Here is a 16,283-nt window from a genome sequence, read left to right as displayed (position 1 = left end):
CAAAACTGTATCAATCCCTAAATATAGTATATTACTCCCCTTATGTAGTATTACTCCCCTTTTTTGACAAACATCAAAAACTTAATTTCCATCCGAGGGCGGTAACTGATCAAAAATAGATTTATACTTCTTTCGGGCGTTGGTGAGTGCGACTGAGAGTGCATCCTTTACACTTTCCATTAAAGAATTTTGTGCTTGAATATCAGCCAATAGTTATATTAAGCCATCAAGGGTGCTTCCCTCTTGTGTAGTTGATAGGCATGTAGCTCTGTTGATCTGTTCTTGAACTGATGAGAGATGAGAAAGGAATAATGTCTGAAGGGTCATTATATCCATCCTAATATTATGCTCTTCATTTCTGAGTTCTAACTGTTGAGCCATGAGCTGTTGAAGCTTGGTATAAAAATTCTGAACTGAATTAGGCTTTGTGGTCAATGTAGTTGAGAGATCGGTGATCTCTTTCTCAATTGCATCAGTTTTATTCTTGATATCTTTAATGAATAAGGAAAATGTACAAAGTTTTTGAAATAAATAAAGAATATGCTTGAGTTGAGGGGACAACTCAGCAATGAATTTGACAAGCTTGACTTTTCCTATAGCTAGAGCTTTTTGTACCTCTTCAATGATTTTAGCAGTAAGCTCTTTATCTTTTAGCTTGCTCAAATACTCATATGCATCAACTCCAGATGTTTCTATTTGAGTAAGGAGTTCATCCAGTTGAATGTGGATGGCTACATCAGTTGACACTGTTACTGAAGGTAGCATATCTGTCAGCAATGTCTTTACCTTCTGTAGTACTTTATTCTTCTTTTGAATGGCCATTTGTTTTTCTTGTTCGGCCTTTGCTTTGCATAGTTCACCGAAATCAATAAGTTCTTGCCCTTTTAATTTTGAAATATCCACATTGGGCAACACTATCGGTTTAGTTAAATCAACTTTGAAACTATGCTTTTTCACCTTCTTCTCTTTACCTTTGGTCGGTTATAACAAGACAAGTTCTTGTGAGGCTTGCTGACCCTCGGTGGGTTGCTCGGTAGATGCAACACTTTGGTCGGTTCCTGTAGCCATTGTGGTGTCCTTGGGTGTCACGGCACTAGGGGTCTCAGCTGTAACATTTTCAGTGCTTGACGGTGCTTGAGACGTCTGATCTTTAGTTGTACCTTCTACTGCTTCAGACTTGTGACCTTCAGTGCCTTGTTCTGTATCCTTAGGAACTTCGGTAGAGATAGGTGGCTTGACCGGCGGATAAGGCTGAACTTGTACTATCACAAACTCACTAGATACAATTTTTGCATAGGTAGTGCCTTCTATCGTTTCCTACTCCGGTGCTTCTGCATCCATGACATCTTCATCAATTTGAATAGTGTCAGTCGGGTCTTGCTCGGTAGCGTCAAGACCTTGCTCGGTGACATCAAGATCTTGTTCGGTGACATCAACAATTTCAATTTGAGATTGTTCACCAACATCTTTTATTTTGAAGATTTCCTGCCATTTGGCTTTTGTCTCATTTTCTACATCAATATATAGCCCATTCATCAATTTTAAGGCTCTTTTTTTGACAAGAAATTTAGAATTGTAGGTTGTCAAATGCTCCTTTATTTCTGCTACAGACATATCAGGAAATAGATGGACTAGACTTCATTCTCTAATTTGTTTCTCTGAGTCCATTGCATATTTCCATCTGTTATCAATATGTAAGTACAATTCACTCGGAAGTGACTTTACTAGTGCTAATGGAGCTAGCCGAAACTTTAGAAGTGTGCAAATGATAGCTTCTTCAATTTGTCGCTTCTCATCATTATTCCTAGTCTCATACTTGACATATTTAAATCCTGCAAATCCACCATATTCTTTAAGATTGGCACAAAAGTTTTCAACACTATGAATATTTACCTTCTTGCTTTTTACAATCTGAAATTTGTTTGCATCATCGGATTCTGTATCACTAGACTCTTTTGCCAGAATGAGTCTCCGAGTAGATTTCTTGTAGGTCTTGGTTACCTTGGGTGCAGTAAAACTCTTTTGTTTCTTACTCGGTGATGCAGATGATGCTCTAGTGTTAGGTCTCTTTGTTGGTGGTGGAGTCGGTAGGGCCTTTGAAGTGCCCATTTTCTTTCTTTTCAACACTTTACCCTTAGGCAACTCGGTACTCAATGTTATTGCTGCCTCTTGAGCTTCTGATTCCTCTTCGGTAATGGCAAGAGTGCCTTTGACAGGTGTAGAGGAGGATTCTTCTCTGAATTTCTCAGATAAAACCTTTATCATCTTTGTAGCCTTTCTTGTAGCTTTAGGTACTACAATGCTCATTTTCACCCTTTCCTTAACTTCTTCATAAGTTCCATATCTCAATTCAATAGCATGCCTTGGTAATGAAAGATATGCATCAATCTGTTGTTGTGTGATATCATAGTCAATCTCATAACCCATTGGTGGCAAAGATTGAGTCCTTGGTTCTACAACATTCACATAGCAGTAATTGGTGTCTACCTCAAAATATATATCATCCTTATATTTCTCTACTAGCTGTGGTGGAATCCGGTACCTGTTGTGCATCTTTTCTTGAAATTTGCTGAAGTAGTCATCCATGATATCATTAAAATTATCTCCCAACTTCTTGATAAAGTCATTAATTTGATGGGTGATTGGTCGGTGTAGCTCCCAAACTACTTTACCGACTAAGGGAAAGAACTTCTCAAAGTAGAAAAACATGCATACAAGAAGTGAACCAAACTTCAGTGTATTTGCCGAGTTGTTCTTCTTTGACTTCCTAATTGTGTTCAGGTTCTCAAACAAGTTCTTCAGTAGCACTTCACATAAATCTAGTTTCATTCCATTTTTCATTATTTTATAGGTTAAGTCAACTGTTGCATAGGGTACACTGTTTTCCCTTGTTGATTGGAAAAAACAGTAACCAATTACTCTAATTGCAAATTTAAGTTCTACATCAATGATATTATTTAGTTTCAGTCCTCGGTAATCAGATTCTACTCCAGTTAGACTGATTAACTCCTTCTGTGATATCATTTTCTATGCTCGTGCATGATCATAGATAGGATACCCGGTGATCACATGAATGATTTCCTTGGTGATTTTGAATGGTTGCTCCTCTAGCCACATAAAATCATCATGAACTCTACTTAAAACAAACTTAACCCACTAGGGTTTGAACACACAGGGATAGGTTAGGGCTTCAGTTAATCCCTTGATTTTGATATGCTCGTACTTGCTATCCATTTTACCATCGGTACATAGCTCATCATATGTGTCACTAATCTCAACATGACTGAGTTCTTCAACACGACATTTGGTGAAGAATCTAACATCTTCGACTAACAAGACTCGATCTGGGATGAGTGAAAAGGCAGTTTTGTCATTCAGTTCAGAGGCGACTTTAGGAGTCAAAGTGTATTTCAGTGAGGGCTTCTCCACATTCTTGACAACTACAGGATCTTGGATCTTGGGTGCCATTTGTAAATTTCAAATAAAACTTAGCAAACTATCCTTAGGGTTTGATGGTTTACAAACGGCAGACGTTTCACACTCGGTAGATAATAGCAATTTGACAAGATCGGAAAACCAGCTTAACAGTGATGAGATTTGATGTAAATACCTTGAATTTGCTTTGAATGAAGTTTGATCACCTTGATTCGCTCTGCTCTGCTCTCTTGAAAACTTGGTGAATGAAAATGACTACGAAAATTCCTTTAAGTACACAAAATACCTTATCGAGCTCTGTACAAGTTAGGTCAAAAGATTAAATGCACTCGATTTACCTTTAACCGATTTACTCCTTTTTCTTTCATTTTAATCGAGTACCCAAACTTCCTTCATTTACCGACTTGACAGGCTTCTTGTATTCACCAACTTGACAGGTTTCCTGTAAAGTACTTTTGATAGAATTTCAAACCTACTAATGCATCTTAACTATGCAGATTTTGAATTTTGTACATAATAGAATAGGAACTGTTATGATTTAACCTTTAGAGAATGCAATCCCTTCATACCTTTGCTGATTAATTTGGAATAGGTGCACCTAACTCAGTAGGTAAGGTGCTTTCTTCATCTGACATGATTTCCTTCTTTTTCCAAATCATCTTAAATTTTTCTTTTATCTCTTCAGTGTCTCCTCTAGGTTGATCTCTGCAATCTCCAGCTAAATGTCCAACTTTGTGACAATGAAAACATGTCATGCCAGGATTTCTCCATGATCTTCAGTTGTTCATTCCAAACCTTATAAAACAGTTGGCACTAATATGTCCATATCTTCCACAACATTCGCACCATATCCTTGTATTGTAATCCCATGGTACTGCTGCGTATTGTCGGTAAGGATTTGTGTGGGTTCAGTAACCACTAGTGTTTGCTCGGTGTGCGAACCATATGTGGTTCTTTTGCTTAAGCCAGCACTTCTCGGTACTATGTCCATATCTATTGCAGTTTTTACAAAACCCTTTGAATTTTGCCTTCTAATAGTTGTTAATAGACTTTGTCCTACATTGATTAGATGTGTGACCATATTTATTGCAATTGTAACAATAATCATTGGACTTAGTGATATTCGGTTGCTTACCTTTTCTGATCTGGCATATGTTGGCAGTATGACCTTGATTTCCACAGTAGTAGTAAATAGGTTTCTTTCTTTTGATGTTATTCCCTTTTCCAGCTTGCTTTGATGATTCTCCTCTCTCTGTAGTATGAATTCCTTTCTCGGTAGATTCTTTTCCTTTGTAACTGAGTCCTGCATCTTTGTTGGGTCTTCTTGTATTCAGTTGCTCATCCAACATCTTTGATGCATCATAACTCTTCTTCAATGTTTCTTTTAATTTCTTCTCTGTTTCAAGTTCATCGGTCAACCTTGATACTTCAAGTTTCAATGCTTGATTCTCATCATTCTTCAGAATTGCTTCATGATGTGCATAACCTAGTTGATCTGTCATATTTTGTTGAATCCCAGTTAACCTTATGATTTCATCATTCTTATCAGATACTAAGACTTCAAGTTGTTGTTTCTCTCTTTGTAGATCTCTTGCTTTATCCTCTATTGTCCTCAATGCATCTAGATTTTCAGTCATCTATGTACTGAAATGTTCATGTTCTCTTTTCATTGTTTTTAGTTGATCAGCCAATGCTTTGTTCTTTTCATTCAATACTCCAATCATTTCTTCGGTCTCTTCAGATATACTATTCTCAGATGATGTTTCAATTTGTTCCACTAACTCTTGAGAATCCTGCAAGTCATCAGATAATCTTCTTCTTACTTTCAGAGATTTTTGCATTTGCCTTTGCATGTCTGCAATCACTTGATTTGCATGATCCAGCTCTTCTTGCAGATATACAATCCTCAAAGATTGTTTATAGTCTTCCATTGATAAGATCTTTCTCTTTAAGTAGTTATACCCTTTTCCAAGATTCAGGTTCTGATACTAATTGTTAGGCCCAATATGGAAAGCTAATGTACTGAGAGGGGAGGGGTGAATCAGTACTCCAAAACTTTTCTTGAATAATAACTTCACTATTATGCATAAATAGAATAGTGCAGTAACATAAAATAAAGTTAAAACAAACAGATAACAATCATACATGATTCACTCCATAACACATATATTTTGGTTACGCAAAAACTCTTGGTTAGAGAGAAAAACTGCAGTGGGGATGGCACCCACAACTTCACTACTGCAATAATAAAGAATGCTCGGTTAGAGCTACATTTAGCTATTTCTGATAGCATACCCTGTTAGGAGTAACAAGATCTGTTAGATCTACCTTGCTAAAGGATTTTACAACATTTAATCTGAATGATGCACCTGGTTAGAGGCATTACAATTTATAGACTTGGTTAGAGTCTTTTACCTTGTTAAAGGTTTCTCTTTCAATCTTCACAATATTACAATAAAATTATTACAAATATCTACAACTTTACATCTGAAATGTTAAAGCAGATTCTATGTGCTCAGAATATTATTAACTTGCTTATAGCATACCTCGGTAATCCATATAGTAACTCGGTAAACCCTTCAGTTTACTCTATTCTTCAACTGTTCTCTGAAAACCTTCTCGATGACCTCTGTGTCTCTATAACAGTCTTCCTTCATTCATACATGCACACACCTTGCTCTTAACTCATGTTGTATAAATAGATCTCTTAAACAGTGATCCAATTTATTGCTTCGATCTTACAGATAAGATTCCTTGAATGAATAACTAAACAAAATATTTCATTGGTTAGATTGTCCTTGTAATCATACACAATCTTCTGGTGCAATTTCCAATGTAATAATGATTAGATGTGCCTCAATCTTGTAACACGTTTTCATATGCATGTCCAGGTTCAATGTATCTGGTAACACATTTCACTCGGTGAATATCAACTCGGTGTGTCATCTTTACTACTCGGTAGCCTCAAAAAGATACTCGGTAGACAGCTCGATGTGTACTGCGTTCTATGACTGCTTTCTTCTATAACCAACTAGACTATGCATATCGACTTCTCTATGTATACCGACTGCATGATTCGGTAGTGCTAACCGACTAGAATGTATAGTATGACTTTGAATATAAAAACTAATGGTAATTTGATAAGTAGTAACAATTTTCCTTTCTTGCATAGAATTGTTTGTCCTTCATGAGGATCTTATCCTTACTTGGAGTTGTATATCATTGATTATGACCTCTTCCTTGTTTGAAAGCATGTATCTTGTAAATGATATATCCTTGGTGTTGAAAGTGTGCAATCCTTCATCAAGAATCCCCTCTCCTAGCAATTCAGAAGTTGTTTATTCTTGATCTCCTTTCCCTTTTAGTGTTGAAGATGTCACATTTTTTGAAGATCTCCTTTCTTTATGGAGGTAACTATCTTTAGACAAACATCTCTTCCTCCCCTTTTGATAGTTATGTATCCTTGATAAGAATCCATTTACACTTTTTACAAGTTGTTTCCTTTATAGCTATCTCTTCCTTACTTAAATATTTGTATCCTTTATAAGGATATTATTCCTAAGCTTGGAACACATGCATTTTCTTTTAAGGATCTCTCTTTGGTGTTGATGGTATTTTATCCTTGATGTGGATCTCTATCTTCCTTTAGATATCAAAATGGTAATATGTGACATATTAATGGGGGCATATAAGGCCTCCTCATTGTTCATAGTCATTAATTGATGTGCCCTCAAAGTGGTGGTGTTGTGTTACATAACCCTACTAAAGTGTGGTTATCAATCTCTATCAACCTTTATTTTGATCTTCTGGTATAAAACAAATTGCTAGCATGATCCTTTAGCAAACATGTTTTTTCCTTCACATGCATTGGTCATCTAACATAGAACAACTCGTTAGTATGATCATTGGTGTTATTATTTATGCCTTCTCAGGCATTGATTACCTAGCATAACAAAACTTGCTAGTATTGTTGCACTACATGAATAGCCCAACAATGCACACCTTGTTCGTTGGTAGAGTTCATGCCTTCTCCATTGACCTTCCTGGACTCTTGTATCATAAATTAGTGTATGCTCTCATCTTTTTCTATAAGTCCACTTGTTCTCTAGCAATAACATTCTAAGAATGATAGTAGCAGTTGAGACATTTTTATATCAAGGTCTCTTCAACTAGTTGACTTGGAACCTTTTTGTTTTGTTTAGTACTAACATTATTTGCCTTGTTTATTTTTGAATAGTTTGCAGGGATTGATAGGATCCTAATCTCGGGGGCTTGATCATCCCCCAACTTAGTGTTATCATATTCCTATCTTATCTTTCTCAAATTCTCTATCTCTTCATTTCTACTTTATCACGAATATGAGCATAAGTTCATACTCCCACTAAATTGGGGGCTAAATATGGTATCACAAATTACAACCCATTCACAATTTTAAACTCTTTTTGAGCTCTTTCTTTAATGTGCCTCCTTTTGGGTCATTTTGAGCCTATTTTAAGCCTCATCACATCCAAATTATTGTCACATTCTCATAAGTTGACCTAATCCTATGTTTTAGGCATATGAACTCTATAACCACCTTTATTTTATCCTTTTTGGGGTGGACTAGGGCACCTAGCACCTTATTCCTAGTGGAATAGGGTGCTTAGAACCTTAGTCCCTCCAAAAGGGGCCTAAATTTAAACATTTGCAAGTGTCAATCCGCACCATTTCTAACTAGATCCCAATAATATTGATATGACCATTGGAAGTCGACCTAAATGTGAAAATACCTTGAGAACCATATATAAGGAAATCATTTATTATTCACAATCTAATAATTCACAAGCTACCATTTTGATTCAAGAGTCTTAATGCCTTCATTGAAGAGTGGATCTAAGTACAAGGAGCATCAAGTTATAGCAACTTATCTTCAAGTATCTCTTCATGATGGATTTTGTTATGATTTGTTATGTTATTGCATCAACACTTGGAGGACTTGTCTAAAGAGCATTGCATCACTACCATTATCAATCCTAAGGTGTAATCTTGTCAATTTAGCATTTCATTTAACCTCTTCCCTACCAAGGGTAAGCTCCCTTTTTTCATCATCAATAGTTGTGGTTGTGGAAACACCAACATAGGGTTTGACTTAGGAAAGCCCCTATATAGCACAACAACTTTCCCCCTTCTTTGCATGCAAGTTACAGGCCTAATAGCATAAAGTTGCAATTTTGCATAGAGTAGACTAAGATGAACAATTTTAAACATTAAATAGGCAAAAACCTTAGTTCTATTCCAATTTGCACACGTAACCAACACTTTAAGGCTAAATTTTAAAGGGAACGATCTACAAGGAATCCTGATCCAGAGTCCAAAGTTTTAGCTAACAAAAGTACCATTAGGTCTATGGCACCTAACACACTTGACTGGCACTTTTACCTCCATATTTCAATAACAAGTTGTTTTGACTGTACTTTTGAGTTGACTTCTAGTTTTGTATCTATCTATTTATGCTAAATATTATCAATTATTGCATCATTTTACCTAGTCATTACATATTCACATCAAATCAAATCGAATCAAAATGAGCAAGTAATCATACATAGCATCCAACTCTCCTTTGGGATTGAAGTTGGATCTTGGTAGCTAGTTCCTCTTATGAATGATATTTATTTTAATCTTAGTTTATGTCTCTAGTGGTGAACCCACAATAGTGGGTTAAACTTTTTGTCATGAACAAAACTTGTTGGTTGCCAAAAAAACAATTAAGGCCTTTCAAACATTCCTAGGATCCCATTTGAACACATTTCACCATTGAAACTTATGGTGAAGAATTTCTAATGTTAATATTAGGATTCCTTGCAAAATTTTGACCTTCATCTAATTTTTACGAAGTTTTGGCTCTCAATTTCCCTTATGATATTTTTACCTCTATCTTCTCTTATGCAAATTCTTTCAAAAGAATTATGTTCATCAAGTATTTGTGAAATATTTGCAATCAAGGGGATCTTGACCAACTATTTATTGCAAGGTGTGTGCCCTTGGTCTCCTTGTGTTCTGCAACGCAACACTCGGGTTTGTGACATGGCTTAATCACCTCCCGTGGATTCTATAAGTCTAGTGGTGGTATCGAGCATTAATAGGTCAATCTTTTGGTGCAATGGAAACCACACTTGTAACAAGTGGTATCAAAGCTTGGTCATAGGTTCAAATCCCTCGCTTGCACTTGGGGGGGATTGTTGCAAGGTGTGTGCCCTTGGTCTCCTTGTGTTGTGCAGCGCAACACTTAGGTTTGTGACATGGCTTAACCACCTCCTGTGGATTCTATAAGTCTAGTGGTTGTATCAGACATTTATAGGTCGTTCTTTTGGTACCACAACAACCACACTTGTAACACTGTTAGTTGAATATGTTAGTGAATATTGTCATACCTTTGAATTTTGGTCGTTTATCTTCAAGATGTAATCTCATTCTTTGTTTTGTAATAAACTTAATCACCTTACCTCTATAAAAAGGCCATCATTCCTCTAAATTTGAAATACAAAATTGATAATTGTTGGAAAACAATGTCCCATTCAATTAGATTAAAGAATATTGTCTAGGTACACTTGTAAGTCTATCTTTGCATACCAATCAAGTCCTCTACGTTGTATATCTTAAGTGACTTGTAAATATTTCCAATTCTATGAAATGTTATGACATTGGCCATTGTCTAGGTATGCATAACCTCTTTCACAAAATAGAAATTTCCACTTGAGGTTTGCAACTATTTATGCCAAGAGGCATCTACAATGAAATCAAAATGTTTGTAAACAAAAATTCATTTTTGAAACAATTTGACATGCAAATGACAAGTAAATGCATGAAATATGCCATGTATCAGTTTTTGTGGAGGTATTATTTTATTACTCCAAATAAAATAGAACCCTTGCCACTTGTCTCGAACTAGATTCACAACTTTTTGCATGTAGGACTTTAATGGATTTGTATTCTTGATGTTTAGTATTTTAGAAGAACATTTTTTTTACATGTGATTCTCTTCTATTATAAGATATAACTCGACATATTTTACATATATAATTTTTTTATATAGGTATACTAGTTGTATGTAGTGAGAAATCATAACAAACTATGAAGTGGTTATGGTATTCAATTACAAATTTCTTGTCTGTTTATGCAATATTTCTAAAAATTTAAGTTTGTAACCCTCTCCTTCTCCCTTTTTCTCATTTTATTTATTTATTTTAAATTATAATTGTAAAATTATCAATATTTTCAATTATTTTGAAATAATAATCAATCCACACGTTAAAGATGCAAACTATTTATCTTTTTTTTTAATCTTTTATAAATCGATCCTTATTTTAGACTCTTAAACCATAAATGCCCTTTGATAAATAGCACACAACTAACCTCTAATTAATCCTATACATCAAGAACTAACAATCAAAGCCTTGGGATGACTAAATTATATTCAAAAGTTAAATTATCTTTCAAGAGAGGTTTAAAGTTCTCTATGAATTTAATATGAAGTTGATCATGAGAGAAAATCACCTCAACACTAACCTTTTTAACCATTAATATTATCTTATATACGAGTCTCATGTCTATTAGGACTTTCCATATTTACTACCCTATGTAGCATAGGTTTTTGCAAGACAAATATAAGCATCAATAATAAGAATTTAAACATATGTATCAAAGGGAAAGAATAAACCTCAATATTGTCATCAATGGTGAAGATAAGGAAGAAACAAATATAGATAGATTGATCATCTAAGAACACAGATATGTCATGTAATATGTAGTCATATAAGTATAGACATTATACCATATCTCATAGATGTAAACATGAAAGCATGTGGCTTATGTAAAGAAGAAATATCCATCAATAATGATATGTCATTGATATCAATGGTGAAAGATAAGTTAGATAAGGATTATTCACCATAATAATTATACACCATTTGAATATTCTCACCATACATCCATAAAATCAAAACCTCAGACATCGTATGAATCTTTTAATTTAAGCATTGATAAAATATGGAATTGTCAACTGTACTTATAAAAATGATACTATAAATATATAACACAATCTTAAATTATATCAAAGTTATGAAACATGTGAAAAATGACCTTGTAATGAAGAGTGTGATCATGAAATTCTCCCTTTGAAACTAACCCACGAGCATACTATCCAAAAAAAATTGTCTATGAATTAATTTGTGCATGTATAGTAGCCCATAGATATAGCCAATGTAGTGAATCCCCTATAAGTAAATTGTTCTAGATTGTGTAAATGTAAAATATCATAGACAATAAGGTAATTGTCATGAAAAAATATCTTACTCCATGTATAGTAAATTCATAAAAAATAATCATTAAAAAGGCACACAAAAAGGGAATGCTCTTGTTCTCTAGATATAGAAGGGTGAAAAAGGTAAAAGAGAATCACATGTTCTCATACTCACTTGTGAGATAGAGAGAAAAGGACTAAAACTATGTCATGGAAATATAGATGACATGTAAAAGATCACAAAAGCTAAGTAGAAGCTTAGCTCACCATCAAGGAGATCCTTATATGTCTTTAAAAGAACATGTGCATGACTTTCTAGGGTCTTGCCAAGTCACTTATGTGGATGTTATGTGTACAAGTGAAAGTCATTGAATGTTCTTTAGATGTTATTATGGTTTTAGTCTTATAATGAATGTGTGCAAAACATAAACGTTTTTTATTTTTATAATATTTTCGTATCTTTAAGTTTAATAATGAAATTAATCTAATGATTAAAGTAAAAAAAATCTAATCTATTTATAGGAAATTAAAAAACTATCCACTTTCAATTCTTCTAAGTAATTTATAAAAGTAAGCTATGTACATTATCAAAAATTTAAAATCGGAAGAACAAAATCTACAATTATGATATTGTTTTTTATTTAATAGTAGCAAAGCAAGGGTGCTGACCCAAAATACAACAACCTAGAGGGTGTAAAGTTAACCAAAAATCCAGTAGCAATACATTAAAAACACATTAATCGCAAACTACAAAGATAAAAAATAACAACAAAAGAGACTAGCCATAGCAACATTTCCATAGCATAGTAACATAATTAATACACAAAAAAGGGGTGCGAGCCCTAAACAAACCAAGGTTAGATAAGAAACACAGAACCTATCCAACCTGCAACAACCCAAAACCCAACTCAAAGATGGGGAAAAGTATCTAGGCCTTGACAAAGAGAGGTTTGGGGGAGGGGAGAATATTTCCTCTTCTTCCTGTGAAAAACCATGGTCTAGGCAATACTATCACTAGGACCCTCAAAGGAAGGATCAAGTGGGGAGGAGCCCACAGAGTTGCTAACGACAACCATAGCAAGCTACTGCAATGGAACAACAGTAAGCTGTCAAGACAGAACAACACCAAAAGAAGGTTCAACATAAGTAGAACGGGGTTGTAGAACAAGAGTAGTAGATGTGGGGGCCTTGGGAACAAAGGAGGCCTCATCAGCAAAAGTGAGGGGATCCGTAGAAGGTTCAACATCAATGGGAGGCACTTCATCCTGAAAGGATACATCGTCCTCATGAGAGGAGCTAATAGAATCCGAGTCCAAAATATTGTCCATCAAATAGTCTATAGTAGCATCTTTCCACCAAGTAGCAACACCCCTATGAGGAGGAAGAGAATAATCTGAAGCGAGATGGCTTGTTGAGAAGCATTTCCAACAATAAAAGGGGAGGCCCTCATAATCGCCCTCATAATCCAACTGCCAAGTCCATGGCCTATCTCCAACCTGAGAACTACATCCCTTGGGAAAGGTGAAGAAATGTCAATGTCAATTAGGATGCGAGCAAAGGTAGAGTGGCCCATAGAGGATGTGGCCCCATCCACCTTCAAGAAACAACCTATGGATTTACCAATAGCCTCGTAGCATGAATGTTCCTAGAAATGGAGAGGGAGATTAGGAAGGTGAACACATACAGGATGCAAATTCAGTGGTTTAGTAAGGGGATTAAAAGAAGTTGTCTAGGGCTTGACAGAAAGAGAGTGATCTCCCCAAGTCCACAATTGTCCATCTCCAAATCTTTATCCAAGAAGTAAAGGATGCAATGAAAAAACCTAGCACAAGGAAAAATCTCTATGATGTGATCAACCAAGGGCTTCCAAGAGTCAGTCACCCAATGATGGAGGTCTGGAAGAGAAGGCCAAAACCCAGAAAATCTACCAATGCCCTGCATTGACAGAAATCAATATTATCCACAACATCCTGGCCACAAACCACCACGGGGGAGGATTTGGAATAGGGAAGAGGATGAACCCCCTTGGGAGGATGAGCAACAAATATAGCCACACGAGAAAAACTTCATCCACCAATGAAAGGAGGAGGTCTGGGAGGGACATCCACACCCCTGCCAACATCATCAGTAGCAAAAAAACTCCCACTAACATCGTCGGCAATAGCAAGAGCACCCCCTGACCCAACACCCACAAGAGGTGGGGGGAAGGCCCACATCAGCCATGACGGTGCCAAGAGGGCACTCCCCAACGAAAGGTGTAAGAGTAGACTGTGTGACAAGAGGGACAAGCACTAAGCAAGAGGGCATGGAGGTAAGGGGAGCAGCACTTGCACCCACACAACCAACAAAGCTTCCACCTTCGACAAGAGTAGGAGAGGCATTGGAGAGGATGGGAGGAACCATTTTCAAAAATTATTATTAAGATTCAACTATATAATTTTTTAGTCAAACTCGTTGACCTATGTTTCATGAGTAGTGGTTCACAAGAACCCATCTCTCATGAGAATGAATTGTACACTTAACACTCATGACATCTAGGTGATGCTCATAGAGGTGAAGCATTGGGCTTTCCCGAAAGATCACTCATCCTAGTACTACTCTAACACTTCCAATACTTTTGAGACAAACTAACAAGTCTTCTTCACATATAATACCATCAATTGCTCTAATCCAATCATCTCAACATAAACTATTGGAAGACAAAATTCAAATACCATTATAAAACAAACTAAATATAAAATATAAATATCTTACTACATTGTTGGAAAACAATATAAGTAAAATCTATCCTCTATATATTGCTATCCTCTCTTCTTTGGAAGATCTTTGATAATGGAAAAACCTATCCAAAATCTAATACTGAGAGAGAGTGCTCCTCCTATTTTTTAACAATTTAAGATTTGATGTTTCATGCGAAGCAATTATATATTTGAGAGGATGCAGAAAGTCCATACATAAGTGGATTTCACTAAAAGAGCTCCAATACGCAAACAGCGTAAGCTATACGTCCATTCCCGACAGCTTGCAGTGCCTTCTTTCTTGGACACATCACCAATATTATTTTAGGCGCATCATACAAAAGGGTTGGCAGGAGAAATAGAATATCGTCCTATGCAGCCCTAACATGTGGAGAAAAGCTTTGGCAGGTGTAAAAGTCTTCTAGAGCAACGCAAAATTATGCCAATTTGGTACTGCTCAATATCAAATCCCACTCAATTCTAGATGCTCTAATCATCAGTTACAAACTGTCAATAAAACTATTGTGGAAATCATTATCAGTTGTCATCACTATTATTATCTAAAATCAGAAAGTTAGGGTTGAAATTGGAGAGCTTTGAATAGATTTGTTCTGCACCTAATTCATGGAATCAAAGATTCTTAGGATAGAAAATACATAAACGTAAACATTTCTATATGATAATTGGATGCTTAGAAATTATTTTCTTTTTTAATTAGATTACAAGCATGCTTATAAATAAGTGTTATTAAATAGTTCAAGAAAAAACAGTTTAAGTTTACAATTTAGAGAACAAATCATAAAATAGGGAAACATAATTTTTGAGAGGACAATAATCAAATACATTTTGAAAGTAGATAAAGATTGCTTGGAAGCACAATAGCACAAATCAAATAGTAGTAAAAATAGATCATGTAGTTGTCCCAAATGGAATGTCTTGTCATATTTCAAAGGCTATCATTTGACGATAATATAGAACCAAAAAAATGTTGTTGACTATAGACATGAGAGCAAAACACATAAAAACAACACTCAAATGCAAGAAAGCAAGCCTTTATGTTATTCCCAATTGCACCATTATTTCAGCCAAAGAGATAATTGCATCCAAGTTGAAAGATCTTAAAACAAGTCTGCCAATACCTCTAGTTGCACATTAAAAATGTGGATATGCTCAAGATTTGGATGTGGAATTGTAGCTATATTGGATGCTCACTCAAACAACACAACCTTGTAATCAAGGATAGTATGTCAAAATGATTGATTTGATCTTGGACTTACCAAATTTTGTTACGATGGATGGAGCAATTGGATTTGATTTTGGGTCGAGTTGTTCCAGTTTACAACATGCTTCTAAAATTTAAAAGTTTGGGGACCACTGCATTTAATTAAGAGTGTGAAACCTTGAAATATCAATGATTTTTTACTTTATATTTTATTTTATCATCATCTATTTAGCGAAAATTAGTTTGTTGAAGTCACAAGTGCAACATTAACAACTACCAAATACACTTCAAACTTCATAATACTCTCCCAAAGTACATTACAACTTACAAAACAACTTTCATGTCTTAATGACATACTTCTAATTTAATTATTTTTTCCTATTCTGGTAAACCCTAATACTACAAGTAGAGTTCAACATTAAAGATAAATTGCATCTTTAAATACATGTATTGAACTTAACAAAAAAACTCAATTTAAACATGAATTCCAACCTTAATCTCTCTTCCTATATTTAGAAAACCCAAAAATAATCCTTTACAATCACACAAATAACATCAAACCCTAATACTATGGGATAACTAACAAATGAGAATAAACTGTAGATTAGAA

The sequence above is a fragment of the Cryptomeria japonica genome, chromosome 5 (assembly GCF_030272615.1).
Source record: "Cryptomeria japonica chromosome 5, Sugi_1.0, whole genome shotgun sequence".
Lineage (NCBI taxonomy): Eukaryota > Viridiplantae > Streptophyta > Pinopsida > Cupressales > Cupressaceae > Cryptomeria > Cryptomeria japonica.
Note: the sequence above shows the minus strand (reverse complement) of the source record.